The sequence below is a fragment of the Schistocerca serialis genome, chromosome 4 (assembly GCF_023864345.2).
Source record: "Schistocerca serialis cubense isolate TAMUIC-IGC-003099 chromosome 4, iqSchSeri2.2, whole genome shotgun sequence".
NCBI lineage: Eukaryota > Metazoa > Arthropoda > Insecta > Orthoptera > Acrididae > Schistocerca > Schistocerca serialis.
In genome coordinates this window covers 271,060,328-271,078,944 of record NC_064641.1, presented here as the reverse complement: position 1 = coordinate 271,078,944, position 18,617 = coordinate 271,060,328, and the positions used below count along the sequence as shown (strand labels likewise).

The 18,617-nt window shown below is 41.9% G+C and overlaps 1 protein-coding gene across 2 annotated transcripts in view; it reads right to left on the bottom strand.

The window, feature by feature from the left end:
• Positions 1-18,617, bottom strand: part of LOC126474978 (uncharacterized) — a 117,337-nt gene that overhangs the window by 659 nt on the left and 98,061 nt on the right. The window lies entirely within an intron of this gene.

Below are 18,617 nucleotides of genomic sequence, written 5' to 3'. Positions count from 1 at the left end.
CCGACTAGCTTTAGGTCTGAAAAGTATAACATGTCATTGTAACAGCAAGCCAGGGTAAAAAGTCTGCAAAAAATGGATGGACAACTTTTAAGGTGTGGAAATGGAATAAACACTTTTTACGTTTATTATAGGGTAAGTGTTTCATCCTCACCCCCAGCCCGGGAAAGTGATGGTATCCTACTCACATAGTATTTTTACACAAATAACAGGTCATGTAAACACCACGTTTGGCTGAAACTGCTACAGGCGTTCCTCGGTGGTGCTTTACGTCACTCCTTCTCATCACCATCATCACCCATAAGCGTAGTACTATGTCCACAATTTCCATATCAATAATTACACAAACAACGCAACTAATTACATACAGAATTTGATCGAAAGTGCTCAAGACATTCCAGAGCTATGCTTCTGTAATAACACTCCGTTTACACCAACAAGCCGATGTATTCTTGCCCAGCGTCTTCACTAGCCATCGACGCTCAGTATGAAGCGGGACTCATCACTAAAGACAATTCTACTCGAGTAAATGAGATTCCAGGCCGGAGACACGTGTGGAGGCGCCCTGGGCAGAAGTGGGATACCAGTTTGAGTGTCGCCAGCCTTACGGTCCCGCCATCCGCGGTACCCTTACGGCAGACTAGTACGTCGACGTTATTCTGTGCTCCATTTTCCTGCCTTTCATGGCAACCATCACGGGCCTACATTTCACCAAGATATTAACCCACATGATCACTGCGAGAGTTTCTACTGCTTGTATTTGTGCTTGCAAACCTGACTTGGTCAGGAAGGTCTCCGGATCCCTCCTCAACGTTTGAGAACGTTTGGAGCATTCTGGGGAGGGCCGTCCAACTATTTCGGGATTTTGACTACCTAACGCTCCAATTGAACAGAATTTGGCACGATATCTCTCAGGAGGACCTCCAACAACTCTGTCAATTAATGCAAAGCCGAATAACTGCTTGCATAAGCGCCAGAGATGCCGCAACGCGTTATTGACTTCCTCAATTCGTGAAGCTCTTTCTCTTGAATAAATCATCCTATTCCTCTGCTTTTGTAGTCATTTGGTTGTCTGCACATGTACTGTATTTTACGTCTAAGGGTTCCTGTCCCAATCGGATATTTCCTTCGTGGTGTGAAGTTTTTTGTTTTTTGTCCCAGAGAGTGTATATTGTCATTCAAGTCGATATGGAATGCATTTAAGAATTCTATATTAAACTGTTGTAGTAAAATGAACTAAAAGTTTATGTGTTTGTAATACCCACTCAACCTCCTCGCTAACCTGGCAGTGGTATGTCGTGGAATTCTTATGTTATTGGTGTATGGACTGTAGTATACCCCAAGAAATTTTTTATGTATTTTGAATATTTTAACACTGAAATCAGTTGTTTAATCAATTGTCACTTATAACTATCTACTAATGTAATTGTATATTCTTATTATACAGTTACATTAATAAAACTGAATTTATTTATTAATTACTAGTCACGTATGAGTTATGGATATGGGTCATACAGTACCAACAATTTTTTATGTGCAAAGCTATTATACTGAAATATCTTAATACCTGAGATTACCAAAAAAAGATCATTATAATGTAGGAGAACGTAAAAACTCTGTATGATACACATGTATTTGTTGTATATTACAGTCAACAATACCTGTTTTACATGTAGACAGTACCATAACACCCCCATTATGCAAAAAACATTTTCCTAACTCACATAATTTCTCCTTACTGAAAATCAACACACGTTACTATGAAATGGTCCATACATAAATGTCTGTCAGATCTCTTGCAAGTATATTTTGTTCTGCAGTCGTTATTCCTTGGACTTTTTACACAACGAGTTGGATTTTTCAGAACTTTGTTGGGAGGTCGTTGAGGTAAAGATTCTACTGAATGTCGTTGGACACTTGGAGCGAATTCTCTAAGGTGATTCAAATTTTGTCTCTGATTTACTTGGCTCCTAATAAGCTGAAGAGACAAATTGTCCGAGGACTTCCGACGTATTTATTTCGTTTTTGTACTATGATCATGAATTATTTTAGCATTAATTCCTGCCACATTCCTTAAAGTAAAGAACAAGGACAGTGGCCACCGTCTAATGATCCTTGATAAGTCATATGAGGCAGAAAGTTCACCTACAACATCAGCACCACATTTTGTAGTGTTGTAGAAAGTATTGATCTTCGATTTAGCCGTATGACCTGTGAAATCATCAACGGCGTATGATGGAGCATTGTCGACATCAATAATACCACTTTAATTTTTGTGAGGGGAACATATAAAACCAAACTTTTGCCCTCATCAAATTGTTTTTACCTTGACACACAAGAGTGTGTTGGGGATTTCACGAACCTCAGCGTGCTCCAACTTGTTTCAACACCACCCCACCTCACGAAGACCTGTTCACAAGTAAGGCTATGGAAACTGACTTCTACCGCTCTACGGTCATCTCGTGGCAGTTGTCTGAAACTACACTATTGGCCATTAAAATTGCTACACCAAGAAGAAATGCAGATGATAAACGGGTATTAATTGGACAAATATATTATACTAGAACTGATATGTCATTACATTTTCACGCAATTTGGGTGCATAGATCATGAGAAATCAGTACCCAGAACAACCACCTCTGGCCGTAATAACGGCCTTGATACGCCTGGGCATTGAGTCAAACAGAGCTTGGACGGCATGTACAGGTACAGCTGCCCATGCAGCTTCAACACGATACCACAGTTCATGTTGGCGTACTGTGACGAGCCAGTTGCTCGGTCACCATTGATCAGACGTTTACAGTTGGTGAGAGATCTGTGAGAATGCGCTGGCCGGGGCAGCGGTCGAACATTTTCTGTGTCCAGAAAGGCTCGTACAGAACCTGCAACATGCGGTCGTGCATTATCCTGCTGAAATGTAGGGTTTCGCAGTGATCGAATCAAGGGTAGAGCCACGTGTCGTAACACATCTGAAATGTAACGTCCACTGTTCAAAGTGCCGTCAATGCGAACAAGAGGTGACCGAGACGTGTAACCAATGGCACCTCATACCATCACGCTGGGTGATACGCCACTATAGCGACGACGAATTCACGCTTCCAATGTGCGTTCACAGCGATGTCGGCAAACACGGATGCGACCATCATGATGCTGTAAACAGAACCTGGATTCATCCGAAAAAATGACGTTCTGACCTTTATCAAAGTCGGAAACGTGATGGTACGCATTTCACCTCCTTACACGAGGCATCACAACAACGTTTCACCAGGCAACGTCGGTCAACTGCTGTTTGTGTATGAGAAATCGGTGTGAAGCTTTCCTCATGTCAGCACGTTGTAGGTGTCGCCACCGGCGCCAACCTTGTGTGAATGCTAATCATTTGCATATCACAGCATCTTCTTCCTGTCGGTTAAATTTCGCGTCTGTAGCACGTCATCCTCGTGGTGTAGCAATTTTAATGGCCAGTAGTGTACAAAGCAGTGCAACGTGCCATCTAGCGATTAGCAAAAGAAATTCGTTGTGTGGAGTGTACCACACCCCCCTGCACACCACAGCCTAACTAGTAAATCTAGGCTTGCTACGACAGTCCTGTCCGGGTAGTGTACATACACATAATTAATTTTACACTGTACACTGCATCCAAGAGTTGGTCCTGTAGACCATTGGCTTTATGGGAATGGGAGCAACAATGGGTTACTCCCTGTTTCTTGTACGCACGCTGCGGCCTCGTTCGCTCATACGAGGTCCAACTCCCGCAGCACGACGCAGCGCCACATAGCCGATACGCTCGTGTCGTCTGCGTCACGTCGGTATGCGTTCCCCGCGCGGCTTGCTCAGCTATGCAGCTGGCCCGGTGGCTGCGTGCAGCTGCGGCTCTCGCTTCCGGCACCGGAGTTGCCTCACGCCGGCGGCCGTCCTGCGTCGCTCTGCTCTCCCTGTATGGGCGAGTTTCCTAACAGCACGGCGGCTGGCTTCCCAAACGGGCGCGTGCGTGTGGTCGCAGCCGAGTGCGTGTGAGCAATGCCCGGCTTGCGGCACCTCGAGACAAGGATTCAGTGGTCGAACAAAGACCAGCTGACGCAAGCCATCGCTCGCACTTAATTCATCTTTCTGAGGAATCGTGCAAGGTTTGCGACTCCACAGACGTTTTACGCCCACGCATAAGAGGTGGGTGGAAAACGAAAATCTCCTCTGTCAGAATCATCTTTGGTTCCACGAACAGAGATCCTGCGAAACCCAGCTCCATCTGATCGTACACGAAGGCGCCCAGAATGCAGACGAGTTCCTTGGCTTCACAAATACATTCGATACCGTTCCGTGCTGTGACGTAATGAAAAAAAAAAAGATAAGACTTTAACCGAGTATTGTACTAGATTTCTGACTGGATTCAGGACCACCTAGCAGACTGTACTCAACAAGTCGTTCTTAACGGGAAAAAAAGTAGACTGATTTTAACGAAGTTTTAGAATCACGTTAGCGGTGTGTTACAGGTCGCTACTGTCTACAACATACTGGATGATTTAGTTAGGAATTTCACCTTAAATATTTAGGGTATAAGTAGGCTGTTTAGGTTTTTATGTTCGTAACGCCACGTAGCGCTCTGTATGAAAATCACTGGCTGTGCTGTGTGCAGTCTATGGCTGGTTGGCATTGTTGGAATATTTGCTATTGTAGTGTTGGGCAATTGGATGTGAACAGCACTTAGCGTTGCGCGGTTGGAGGTGAGCCGCCAGCAGTGGTGGATGTGGGGAGAGAGATGGCAGAATTTCGAGAGCGGGCGATCTGGACGTGTGTCCACCAGAAAGAGATACTGGATATCATGGACTGATATATATATATATATATATATATATATATATATATATATATATATATATATATATATATTCATGAAAGGTATAGGTTATTGTTAGTCGAGGCCATTATTTTGCAGGGATTATTGAAAGTCAGATTGCGTTGCGCTAAAAAATATATTGTGTGTCAGTTTACTGTTGATCAGAATAAGTAAAGAGAGAAATGTCTGAGTACGTCCAGTTTTGCTCATCTGTTTGAAAATCAAATAACATAGGAGGTTTATCAGTACAGCAATTTATAATTTACAGAAGGGGATGTTTCAATGGAATCGTTTAATTCGTCATAATCCAGCATTCACACTGCTGAACTATGATAAAGCCCTCCTTTCTTATGCCAACCTATTCATCTGAAAGTAGCAATTGTACCATACATCCTCTACCATTTGTTGGGTGTATTCCAATCTCTGACTTTCCACATAATTTTTACCCCCTGCAGCTCCCTCTTGTACCACGGAAGTTATCCCCTAGTGTCTTAATACAGGTCCTATCGTCCAGTCCTTTTCCTTGTCTGGGTTTCCGACATAGTCCCTTCTTCGCCGATTCTGCGACGAACCTCATCATCCCATATCTTATCAGGCTACCTAATTTTCAAGATTCTTCTACAGCGCCACACCTCAAACGCTTCCATTCTCTTCTGTGCCCTGTTCCCATAGTCCATTTTTCACTACCACGCAATGCTGTGCTCAAAAATTCAGAAGTTTCTTCCTAAAACTAAGACCTATGATTCATACTAGTAGACTTTTTTGGTGAGGGAAGCTCCCTCTGTCTCTCCCAGTCTATTTTTTACACCCTTATCGCGTCATCCGTCAGACATTTGTCATTTTTCTTCTATGGTAACAGTAATTTGGTCTACTTCGTGGTCATCATTTTTTATGTTTATCTTATCGCTAATCTCATGTCCCCTATTTAAATTTATTTTCTTGTTTATTAATTTCTTTACTCTCAGTCTATATTCTGCACACATTACACTAATCTTTCCTTCCAACAGGTACTGTAATTCTTCTTCATTTTCACTGAGGACAGAAATGTCATCAGCGAAACGCATCACAGATGTTTCAATGCCGGTCCTGAACATTCCTCTTTGTTCCGTCATTGCTTCTTCGATGTCAAACTTGAACAGTAGTGGATAAAGACTGGATCCCTGTCGTACAACCTTTCTTTACACCATTCATTTTGCCCACCAACTAAAGGAGCCGTTTGGTTTCCACTTCCCCTAACGATTTAACTAATTCCGAAAGTATTTTACCTAACCCTTCTTACTTATTTGATCGGAAATTTTCTAAAGCGGAGTAGGGGTAGCGTCTTTGATTAGCAATTAAAGCGTCCTGAATTCGAGCTCCGTCACGGTTTAAATTTTGAACAAAAGTCATCAGAACCTGATGCAAAAGGCAACTGCACCCAAGACACATAATGTGTATCCACAGGACATGTGGCCTATAATTGAAAAAGATACCGGAGTAGTCCACCATTCGGATCTCCGGCAGGGGTCCGCTAAGGGGGAGCTGACCATGAGAAAAAGACAGAATAACCAACGAAAGTATAACGTTCTAAAAGGATAACTTCTACGAGTCGTGGCGTGGAACGTCTGAAGTTTGAACGTGGTAGAGAAGCTAAAAAATCTGAAAAGAGAAATGCTAAGGCTCAATGTAGATATAGTGGGGATCAGTGAAGTGAAATGGAAATAAGACAAGAATTTCTGGTCAGAAAATGGTATAACGAGAGTAGGATTCGTTATAAATAGGAAGGAAGGGGAGAGAGTGAGTTACTATGAACAGTTCGGTGATAGCGTTGCTCACGTAAGAATAGAGTAAACCAACACTGACAACGATAGTTCACTCATACAAGCCGACGTCGCAAGCCGAAGATTAAGAGATAGAAAAGGTATACGATCATACTGAACGAGTAATTCATTACGTAAATCTAGATGAAAACCTAATAGTGATGCGGGATTGGAATGCGGTTGCAGGGGAAGCATCAGAAGAAAGGGTTACGGGAGAAGACGGGCTTGGTTCTACATAGGAGAGAGAAGAAAGACTGATGGAGTTATCTAGTACATTTCAGCTAGTAATAGCGAATATTCTGTTCAAGAATCACAAGAGGAGGAGGTATACTTGGAAAAAGCCGGGAGGTACGGAAGATTTCAGTTAGATGACATCATGGTCAGGTACAGATTTCGAAATCAGATACTGAACTGTAACGAGTAACCAGGAGCAGATAAAAAGAAGGTAACTGTGATAATACCATGGGTAACTGAACAAATACTTCAATTGATCGATGAAACAAGGAAATACAAAAATATTCAGGGAAATACAGGAAAACAGAAATACAAGTCACTTAGGAACGAAATAAATGGTACAAATGGCTCTGAGCCCTATGGGACTTAACTTCTGAGGTCATCAGTCGCCTAGAACTTAGAACTACTTAAACCTGACTAACCTAAGGACACCACACACATCCATGCCCGAGGCAGGATTCGAACCTGCGACCGTAGCGGTCGCGCGGTTCCAGTCTGTAGCGCCTAGAACCGCTCGGCCACTCCGGCCGTCAACGAAATAAATACGTAGTGCAGGGAAGCTATAACGAATTGGCTGCTGGTGAAATGTGAAGTAATGGGAAACGAAATGGATGTCGGAAGAACTGACTCAGGATACAGGAAAGTCAAAACAACCTTCGCTGAAACTAAAAGCAAGGGTGGTAACATTGTAACATTAAGAGTGCAATGGGAATACCACTGTTAAATGCAGAGGAGAGAGCGGATAGTTTGAAAGAATACATTGAAAGCCTGTGCGAGGGAGATAATTTGTCTGATGAACAACAGAAACAGGAGTCGATACAGAAGCGATAGGGGATTCAGTATTAGAATCAGAATTTAAGAGAGCTCTGGAAGGTTCAAAATGAAATAAGGCACAAGGGATAGATAACACTCCATTAGGATTTCTAAAATCATTGGGGGATCTGGCAATAAAACGACTATTCACGTTTGTGTGTAGTATGTATGAGTCTGGCGATACATCATACGACCTTCGGAAAAACATTATCCACACAGTTCAAAGATTGCAAGAGCCGACAAGTGCGAGAACTGTCGCACGATGAGCTTAACAGTTCATGTATCCAAGTTGCTGACAATAATAATATACAGAAGACTGGAAAAAATTGAGAATGTGTTACATGACGATCATTAATTCCTTTAGGAAAGGTTGAGGCATCAGAGAGGCAATTCTCACGCTGCGGTTGATGATGGAAATAAGACTAAGAAAAGAAATCAAGAAATGTCCTTAAGATTTGTCGACCTGGAAAAAGCGTTCGACGATGTAAATGATGCAAGATGTTCGAAATTCTGAGTAAAATAAAGGTTAGCCGTAGGAAAAGACGGGGAATATACAAAATGCACAAGAATCAAGAGAGAATAATAATAATGGAAGAGCAAGTACAAAGTGCTCGGATTCAAAAGGGGGTAAGACAGGGATGTAGTCTTTAGCCCAGACTGTTCAATCTATACATCGAAGAAGCAAAGACGCACATAAGAGAAAGGTTCAACAATGGAATTAAAATTCAAGATGAAAGGATATCAATGGCAAGATTTTCTGATGACATTGCTATCCTCACTGAAAGTGTACATGAAATACAGGATGTGCTGAATAGAATTAACAGTCTAATGAGAACAAAATATGGCTTGTGAGTAAATCGAAGAAAGTCGAAAGTAATGAGACTTAGCAGAAACGAACAGTGAGAAACTAGAAATCAGGACTGGTGATCATGAATTATATGAAGTTACGGAAATTCTGCTACCTAGGCAGCAAAATAACCCATTACTCACTGACCAAGGAGGACGTAAATAGAACACTAGCAGTGGCAAAGAGGACATTCCCGTCCAAGAGAAGTCTACTAGTATCAGACCTAGACCTTAATTTGAGGGAAAAAATTCTCAGAATGTCCGTTTGGAGCACAGCATTGTATAGTAGAGAAACATGAACTGTGTGTTTATCAGACATATTTTCTTGGTTTGGTCCATATAGGCATCTCTGAAAGTTTCCTGCCTATAACCTTAACAACAACAGTATCGATACATGTATTCCACGGTCAGAGGTATCAGAACGGTTTTTGCTACTAACTTTCGACTCGTTCGTTTCCTGTAGGGATCCTTACGACAAATTAATACGTTTATCCTTCTCCATCATCCTACAAATTTTGTTACATTATCACGGAATCGTCCTGTGCATACATACACTTATAGGCGCCGACGCCTATAGCTTTGGTGCTCTGTATCACTTTGGCTGACGTTTCCGGACATGGGTTCCTACTCACTCCCCTCTACAGAAGTCCTAGAAGTTTGTAACGGCAATTTCCGAACACTCTGTATATAACACGCAGTCGTCTGACAGCAAATTGATATGTACAACTCTCATATAAACTGTACATTCTTGGTTACGTACACTGGCAGTTCAGTAAGAAAAGGGCAAGAAAAACCTGACCTTGGTAATTTTTTTAACTGCCTAATCTGGACGTGTATTGTGACGAAGAGAAAACGATTTCAGTAGGTGCATACACAGTACGGGTGTTAGTCATCCATTTGCACATCAGCTATTAGTCATCCATTTATACAGCACTGATACCTTGTGGACATTGACGCTGGGTCTGACCGACATTATTCAGGAAGTATTAGCGCACTAAAGAAATGAGACGAGGTAAAATGTTTACCTTGTCAACTCAATCACAGTTGCAATGTTGACGGAACGGTATTCATGAAAACGTGTTTAGAAAGGGGCGTACTTTTCTGATCTGGAGTAGACCCAATGTACGTCCGTCTCGTTAGTACATCCTGTCACTTGCACTCTTCTTACCAGCAGCTTATGTCCTTCTATTAAAATACGTAGTTTCCGCAGTTTTTAGCTTTGTTTTCCACAACAAAAACTATGCTTCCCTCGCATCCCTCCCTCCCACCCTGTGTGGCGGAGGGTACCTTGAGTACCTCTATCGGTTCTCCCTTCTATTCCAGTCTCGTATTGTTCGTGGAAACAAAGATTGTCGGTATGCCTCTGTGTAGGCTCTAATCTCTCTGATTTTATCCTAATGGTCTCTTCGTGAGATATACGTAGGAGGGAGCAATATACTGCTTGACTCCCCGGTGAAGGTATGTTCTCGAAACTTCAACAAAAGCACGTACCGAGCTACTGAGCGTCTCTCTTGCAGAGTCTTCCACTGGAGTTCATCTATCATCTCCGTAACGCTTTCCCAATTACTAAATGATCCTGTAATGAAGCGCGCTGCTCTCCGTTGAATCTTCTCTATCTCTCATATCAACCCCTACTTGGTAAGGATCCCACACCGGTGAGCAGTATTCAAGCAATGGGCGAATAGGTGTACTGTACCCTACTTCCTTTGTTTTCGGACTGCATTTCCTTAGGATTCTTCCAATGAACCTCAGTCTGGCATCTGCTTTACCGACGATTAATTTGTTGTGTAGGCTACATGGGAATTTACTGCTAAAATTAATTACTTGAAATTTAAAGGACACTTATACTATTTATGGAATTCTTTAACTTCATTTCTCTCAAGTACTGCTTTAGTTGTCTCTATCTTCTTGCCGTGGTGCGATATGTGACAAGGAAGTATTAGTATAGGACTAATACACAGGGGAGCTGCAATTGACTTAATTTTCAGGAGCACTCGACTGAGAGAAGTAGAGTAAAAGTGACTTTACACATGGAACGCACTGCAAATCGTGAAAGACAACAGGCAGCGATCTTAAAGAGCAAAGTGGCGGCATCAAGTGAAGGCGTTTATCTTCTTCCGTCATGGCTGAGAGCAGATGCTACGCCCATTGCCACAGGTAGAAGAGAGACGGTAGCTGTCGTTACCCACTGCTACGGCTGTCGCAATAATCGCTGTCTGTGATTAGCTATACGTCAACGCAGCCGCTCGCAGGCGCTCGACACGGCGAGAGACGCAATCGCAGCATAATAAAGACGGCACGCGTCTGCCGCATCAGCTGCGCAGTTACGCAGTGCGCAGTCAGCGCCACCACTGGTCGTAGGCTGCACCAACGGCCGCAGTCTGCTCTGCTCGCAACAGGAAGATGGCGACGTATGAGGCTTCTCCGCATCCAAGGGGAAACGTAACATTTTCGTGTCCCTGCTTTTGCCTGTCTGTCCGTTGCTCTTTCCTCACAACTCACTTTTTTTGTTCCTCATTTCAGTTGAGCCTATAGAGAGTTCGCTTACTAGCGCTGGAGCGGAGACGCTTGTTTACGATGACAGGTGACAAGACCGTTCCGAAAACATTTCCCAGGGTGCTAACATTCCAAAAACATCATGTCCTGCCGAATCGTGCTGCGGTGTGCGTTTTCTCAGAAGCAGACATTAGAGAGCGAATGTAGCAGTCTTGGTCGAAACGGAACTGAAAGAATTTTACAGTTCACTGATAATGTCATTCACGCACGCCGGCAACGAATAGTCTCTTCCAACTATGTTTGTTGCCCCCATATTTTACATCTGTGAGACATCCATTTTCAGATGCAACGCCCGAGAATATTTTTTTTCATCGATTTAAGTCTTACCTCGTCTCTACTACCATAACGTGCACTATAAGGGCTTCATAAAATTTTAACTGTCACTTTGAAAACGAAATTTTATAAATAAAGTTTCCTTTGTTTTTAGGGACACGTCTGAAGTTCCAGTACACACTGAAATTCGCACCCCACAGTACGGCAGCCCGCCGTCAGACGACGTAAAACAAAATGACAAAGCAAACTGAAAATGTGGAGTACCAGGTGTCTTTTATTTGTATCATCAGTCTTCTAACTGGTTTGACATGGCCCACCATGAATTCATCTCCTGTGCCAACCTTTTCATCTCAGAGTAGCAATTGCAACCTACCTCCTCAATTATTTGTTGGATGTATTCCAACTGCGTGTTCCTCTGCTCTTTATACCCTCTTTAGATCCCTCTAATACTACGGAAGTTAATCCTTGATGTCTTAACAGGTACCCTGTCGTTCTGTCCCTTCTTCTCAGTGTTTTCCACATATTCTTTTCTTCAACATTCTGCAAAGAACCTCCTCGTTCCTTATCATTCCATTTAAATTTCAATATTCGTCTGGTGCACTACATCACAAATTCTTCGATTTATTTCTGTTCCTGTTTTCCCACAGTTCATGTTTCACTATCATACAATGCTGTGCTGAGAAATATCTGCCTCAAATTAAGACCTATCTTTGACGCTTGCAGACTTCTCTTGGCCGAATGTCCTTTTTGCCAGTCTTAGTTTGCTGTTTACACCCTCGTTGCTTAGTGTGTCGTGGATATTTTTTTTTTGTCTTTCTTCGGTTTACTCTCAATCCATATTCTGCACTCATTAGGCTATTCATTTTATTCAACTTATTCTGTAATTCTTCTTTCACTGAGGATGGCGATGTTATCAGCGAATCCTATCACCGATATCTTTTCACTTAGGGCCAGCCGCTGTGCCCGAGTGGTTCTAGGCGCTTCAGTCTGGAACCGCGCGACCGCTACGGTAGCCCGCATCTCGTGGTCGTGCGGTAGCGTTCTCGCTTCCCACGCCCGGGTTCCCGGGTTCGATTCCCGCCGGGGTCAGGGATTTTCTCTGCCTCGTGATGGCTGGGTGTTGTGTGCTGTCCTTAGGTTAGTTAGGTTTAAGTAGTTCTAAGTTCTAGGGGACTGATGACCATAGATGTTAAGTCCCATAGTGCTCAGAGCCATTTTTGAACCGCTACGGTAGCAAGTTTAAATCTTGCCTCGGACATGGATGAGTGTGGTGTCCTTAGGTTAGTTAGCCTTAAGTAGTTCTACGTTCTAGGGGACTGATGACCTGAGATGTTAAGTCCCATAGTGCTCGGAGTCATTTGAACCATCTTTCACATAGAATTTTAATCCTACTCTTGAACATTTCTTTTATTTCCCACGTTGCTTCTTCAATGTATAGATTGAACACTAGAGATGAAATACTACATCCCATTCTTACACCCCTTTTAACTGTGTGGTTATCAGCACTACTTAGTTTTTGGCAGCAGCAGAAAAACTGTAGCTGTGCCACACCAATATAGGCTGCGAAAAACGTCATACGCAGATTGCCCTGACACAACTCCAACAGTCCCATTGCCGCCTCACTTTCACACAAGGATAGCAGTATCATCAACGCATCTTACCATATTTCCTTCTATCGTGAATATTCACCCCAGATCTGAACCTTCTTTCTGTTTCTTTCACTTGACGCTGATATTTTAGTTCTGAGCAAATGGCGCTTTTCGAAACTTCCTGGCAAATTAAAACTGTGTGCTGGAGCGAGACTCGGACTCGTACCTTTGCCTTTCGCGGGCAATTGCTCTACCATCTGAGCTAGCCATCACGACTCATGCCCCGTCCTCACAGCTTTACATCTGCCAGTACCTCGTCTCCTACCTTCCAAACTTCACAGAAGCACTCCTGCGAACCTTGCAGAACTAGCACTCCTGGAAGAAAGGATATTGCGGAGACATGGCTTAACCACAGCCTGAGGGATGTTTCCAGAATGAGATTTTCACTCTGCAGCCGAGTGTGCGCTGATATGAAACTTCCTGGAAGATTAAAATTGTGTGCCGGACCCTTAGTACTGAAGAGAAACTTAGTGTGGCATACAGACTTCCAGTCAATTAGCATAATATAAAGGTTAAAAAGAGCCGTGAAATATTGTCCAAAATAATTGACTGTATTTTCTGTTGCGGAAACTCTGAAACTCCCTTACATGGACACTATGTAAAAGAGGTTTAGCACATCCCACGGTATTTCGAAGTTTAGTAACTTCTACATCCAAATTAGATTCAAATTTGAAGAACCACTTAGAAACCAGCGTAGTCTCCAGAGGTGTTTCTAAGACAATTCAGAATGAGGTACTTGATTCCCTGGTACACAGGAGATAAAAACGGAAATCAGAAAAGCTTCCTTTGCAGCTCTCATGACACAACACACGTTTCGGAACACACTTAAATGGTTTTTGTTCTATGGTACATGCCGTGTTGAGTGGAGAAATATTTTAGCGTTTTCGACGATTTATTATTCCAGGAAATTAAACTACAGATTGCGTGTCAAAACATGTTCCAAAATCGTACGACATAATCCTTCAAGAAAATGGCGAACACTCATTTCAGACATTTGAAGGTGAAAATGTCATGAAAGACAAAAAAGCAGAAGTTCAAGCAAAAATCAAAGCAGTCTATAGTAATGCAGATTTCATTCACTGATATGCATATCAGCTCAATTTAATAATGATGGATACAGCAAATATTACACGAAAGAACAGGCTGGCAGTCGCAATGTTCTTCGCAAGTTCATGGGCAACGAGTGTCCATTCTCAAGAAGCGAATGGACGCCAGCATTCCACGTCCATATTCTGCAAGGTGGAACTTCAACATACGTACGACAAAGAGAGTTAACGAGAATTTCTAACATTTAAACAATAGCCTTATTGAGATTCAGCGAGCATAAAATGCAGATCAAACCATTACAGATGCAATAAGAATTTTAAAATATCCGGCTGATGTTAATTTCATGTTCTGCAGTCTCGAGAAATTAGTGTGTTAAAGTTAATGTATATATAAGGATATAGCGTTGTTAGAATTCTCCAAACACACTTACCGCAGCAACTAAGGAAGCGTGTGACTGTATATACATATATATTGATATAATGGACAGACATACTTCAACTAAACATTTAATAGCTGCAAAATTGTTCGACAAGAAATTCTTCGTTACTTTTAAGAAGGAACATCCTATTCCAGAGATAGTACTAACCACTGACACATATCCCATGACTGACAAAGAAAAGTTTGAAACTTTACTAAAATAATAGTGTAGTGCTGATGTTCATGAATATTGCAAATTAACCGAGCTGCTGAAATTTATCTAGGAAAAAATCTGGACAATGTTCTTAGTGAAATTAGGAAACATAAAAATCTTCTTGTCAACTCGCATAACTACATGAGAGGCTCTGCAACATTGAAAAGAATGAAAACTTTTCTAAAAAGCCTTATAATTTTGGAAGGACTAAATGCGCTTGCAGTGCTTTCAATGGAGAAATATTTACCCAGATGTCATCTAGACCCAAGGAGAAAATTATTGTTTTGCGCAAATTAAAACAAGAGTGGAATTCCTTTTCTAAATGAATAGATCAAGCTTGAACTGAAACAATTTACGTTCAAGTAAATGAAAAATATTTGGCTCTCTACTTGCTGGATTTTATTAAGTTTCTGTATAATTCTTCGTTTTATACGCGTTTGTTTCCTTTTACACAATTTTAAAACAAAGGGTGAAAATCTTATGGAGCAGCAACCCCGCTTTCTACATACGAATCGCCCCTGGTTTTGATATTTCATAAGTCGTCTCTTAACGCTCAAGCGTAGCTTCAAATATGCCCCTTTATGTGCCCTTCGTGAAGTCAGGCTTGTACCCACCGAACAGATGTTGTCTCTCTTCCCCATTATCCCGTGTATACAATACCCTGCAGCCTTCAGCAGCTTGGATGAGGTAACTGTCAAGCTGATTGTACGGCAGTTCTCGCATTTAATTACCATTGTTATCTTCCTTAAGGTATCGATGTAAAGTGTGGTCACTAATGGAGATAATTTATTCAAAATTTCTTTGTATAGTACAGTAGGGACCCTGTTATGCCGTGTGGCCATTGTCGAGGTTTAGTAATTCAATCACTTTTCAATGGCAGTAGGACTACCTGTTGCAGATCGGTACACCAAATATATCATCGCAAAAGTCTTTGTGAAGGGAAATTTTGAGTAACAAACGTTCCCGCTTCCCATTAAGGTGATGGCGTGGTTTCACGAAGTGCAACCAACTTCAAAAACATCAGATTTCCTGACCATGATTTGCATACAGTAAAACGGAATGAAAAAACTAAGCATATCAAAAATATATCCTATAATTTTACATGTCATTCCTAACTCAATAACTGAACTATTAACATCTTCATACTCCCACTTACTAACATTTACAGAAAAGATCTGTTACATTGATGAGCCAAAACATTATGACCATCTGCTTAATAGCTTGTCTGTCCGTCTTTAGAACGAAATACGTCATCGATTCTACGCATCACGGATCCGACATTTTGTTGGTCGGTTTGTGGAGGTATGTAGCATTAGATGTCTACACACAGGTAATGTAATTCTCGTAAATAACAGGCCGCTGATTTGAGTACGCGACGATGGCGCTCGATAGCGACCCGGATAGGTTCCATGGGATTTACATCAGGCGAATTTGGTCTCCGAGACATCAACGTGAGATCACTGTAACGCTCCTGAAACCGCTTTAGCATGGTTATTCCACCAAGACACGGGCAAATATACTGCTGAAAGATGACATTGCGTCGGGGAAGAGATCAAACATGAAGGGAAGCAGGTGGTTCGCAGCTGTCTACGACTACTACCACAGATCCCACGCAAGCGCAGGAGAATGTATCCCATAACGTAATACTGTTCCCACCAGCTGGCGTCCGTGGCGCACTGCACATTTCGAGCCACCGTTTACCTCGATGGCGGCGTCTGTGGAGACGACCGTCGACCCAGTGTAACAAAAATATGATTCACCTGAAGAACCGATACGTTTCCATCGATCAACGTTCGAATTCCGATGGTCCCGTACCCACTGCAATCGACATGTGAATACGCAAGTGTGGCCTGCTGCGGAGCTCCATGTTGAACAATGTACGATGACCATTGTGCTCCGAAACGCATGTGTGGCCACCAGCATTGTGCAATTTCAGCAAAGATGCCACAGATCGCCATATACCCTACTATACGGAACAGACAAGCCGCTGAATTCCACAGTCTCTCAAGAGTCGTGGACCTCCAACCATTTTTGGGCCTAGTGGTAGTTTCACTGTCCTTCTGCATCTTTCCATAGATGTTTACAACAGTAGCACGTGAACAATCAACCTTGTAATGTTGATGCATTAGTTTGTTCTGAAAGCGGTGCTGATATTCAAGACAATAAAAGCGGGTTAAAAGATGTGAGCTATTTGGGAAAGTTAACCTTGCGTTACTGAGCAACTGTTTCACCAGATATCCAGTCTAGCCTACCAAATTCCCAACCAGACTAACATTAATTATAATCTTTTAATAGTCATCTTACGACAACCGGTAATATATATATATATATAAAGAGAATTTTAATAAAAAGAAATAAATCAATTTATATTTGAACATTTATTTTAACATTGATCATTGTTCCGTTAAAATTTCAGCATATTAAACATGATTCATAACTAAACTGGTGCCTTATTTAGGATTATGAAAATGTGAGTTTGTAATCTTACGGAACACATCAAATATGGAGCCAAGATTGGGAGACTGCATACAACACTGCATTCATAAAATAACACACGAAGAACGTTGAAACATATGCAAAGGGAAATTAACCACAACCAACCGATTCAATTTTCACCCAAAGAAGTTACGTTCGTAGCGCAATCCTGTCCGTCATGAAATTACCACACACTGGTATACTAAATTCATACTAACTCTCTGTGAAATCTTCCCGAAAAGAATAGCTGGGGGCTACTTTGATGATTACACTACATGCTTCACGTGGTCAACTTGGTTTACACAAAGAGTGTAACTCCACGATAATTTTGATAATTAAAATAAATTACATCGAAACACAAATTACAAAAGAAAAACCTCGAACTGGTTACTATCGCCTTACTATTAACCTGATGGGTCAAACAATTGTATAAGCATGTGGTACTGGTCTCACAAAGTACACACCACGTGGGTTGAACATAAAGAAAAGTTGCTATATTGAAAAAATTGTCAAGACGAGACGTTATAATCTCACGCACATTCGTATTTAAGATTGATGATCTTAGTTAGAGTTACGGATCATCCACACATGGTTCCACTTTACTCACAAAGTAGTGACAAAGCAACTACTGGAAGATATTCTGAACTTTACACTCGAATTACACTGCGCTGCAATTTAAGATAACATTAGATATTTTAGATCTAAACCTGAAATAAAGGTGATTAAATTATCAGTTAGGCTGAACTTAAGCAATCCATTGCCCTACGGACTTAGCAGAGACGCGCTTAGCTGGAGATCTTACCACTTCAGATGCTCGCCGCCGACTGGCCTGGGCCCCTACAAAGGGTGCTTCCAGATACAAAACGGAAGTGACCAGAGAGGCAGCTTCCTATACCAACATGACAAGGGACGGACAGGACCATACTAAGAATAGAAACCTCTTTGCTTTTAGAAAACGTAGCTAACTGTTCCGACGTTGGTCCTACTGTTCTCTAGCAGACAGGCATCTCTGCTACCATCAAGCATGCAACTAGAAGTACATTTGCTCATTTATTCTTTCACACAGAAGGGAAGGGGGATGACAGTATCTTACCATGTACGGTATATAAAAGAAAGTGGATGTAGGTTCCGTATGAGACTGTGTGACATGAATTGCATATAAACTGTGTTTTAAAGTGTAGTAGTGTGACACATCGTTCTTGATTATGTGTAAAAGTAACACGTTCCACTGCTCAGTCTCCTCCCAGATAGAGTCAGAAACACCACAGTAAATTTAGAAGTGGAATGTCTGCCGTAAATGACAACAGATTTAAGAAATTAACATGAAAGGAATCCATCAGAGACCTTTCAACCTTCTTCGCCGTTTTTGAGATACTCGTTCACAAGCTTTGCGTAATAATAATTTGCCCTTTGTCAAAGTCACTTATCTCAGAGGATTTCCCCATTTGCAGCCCTAATCTTCG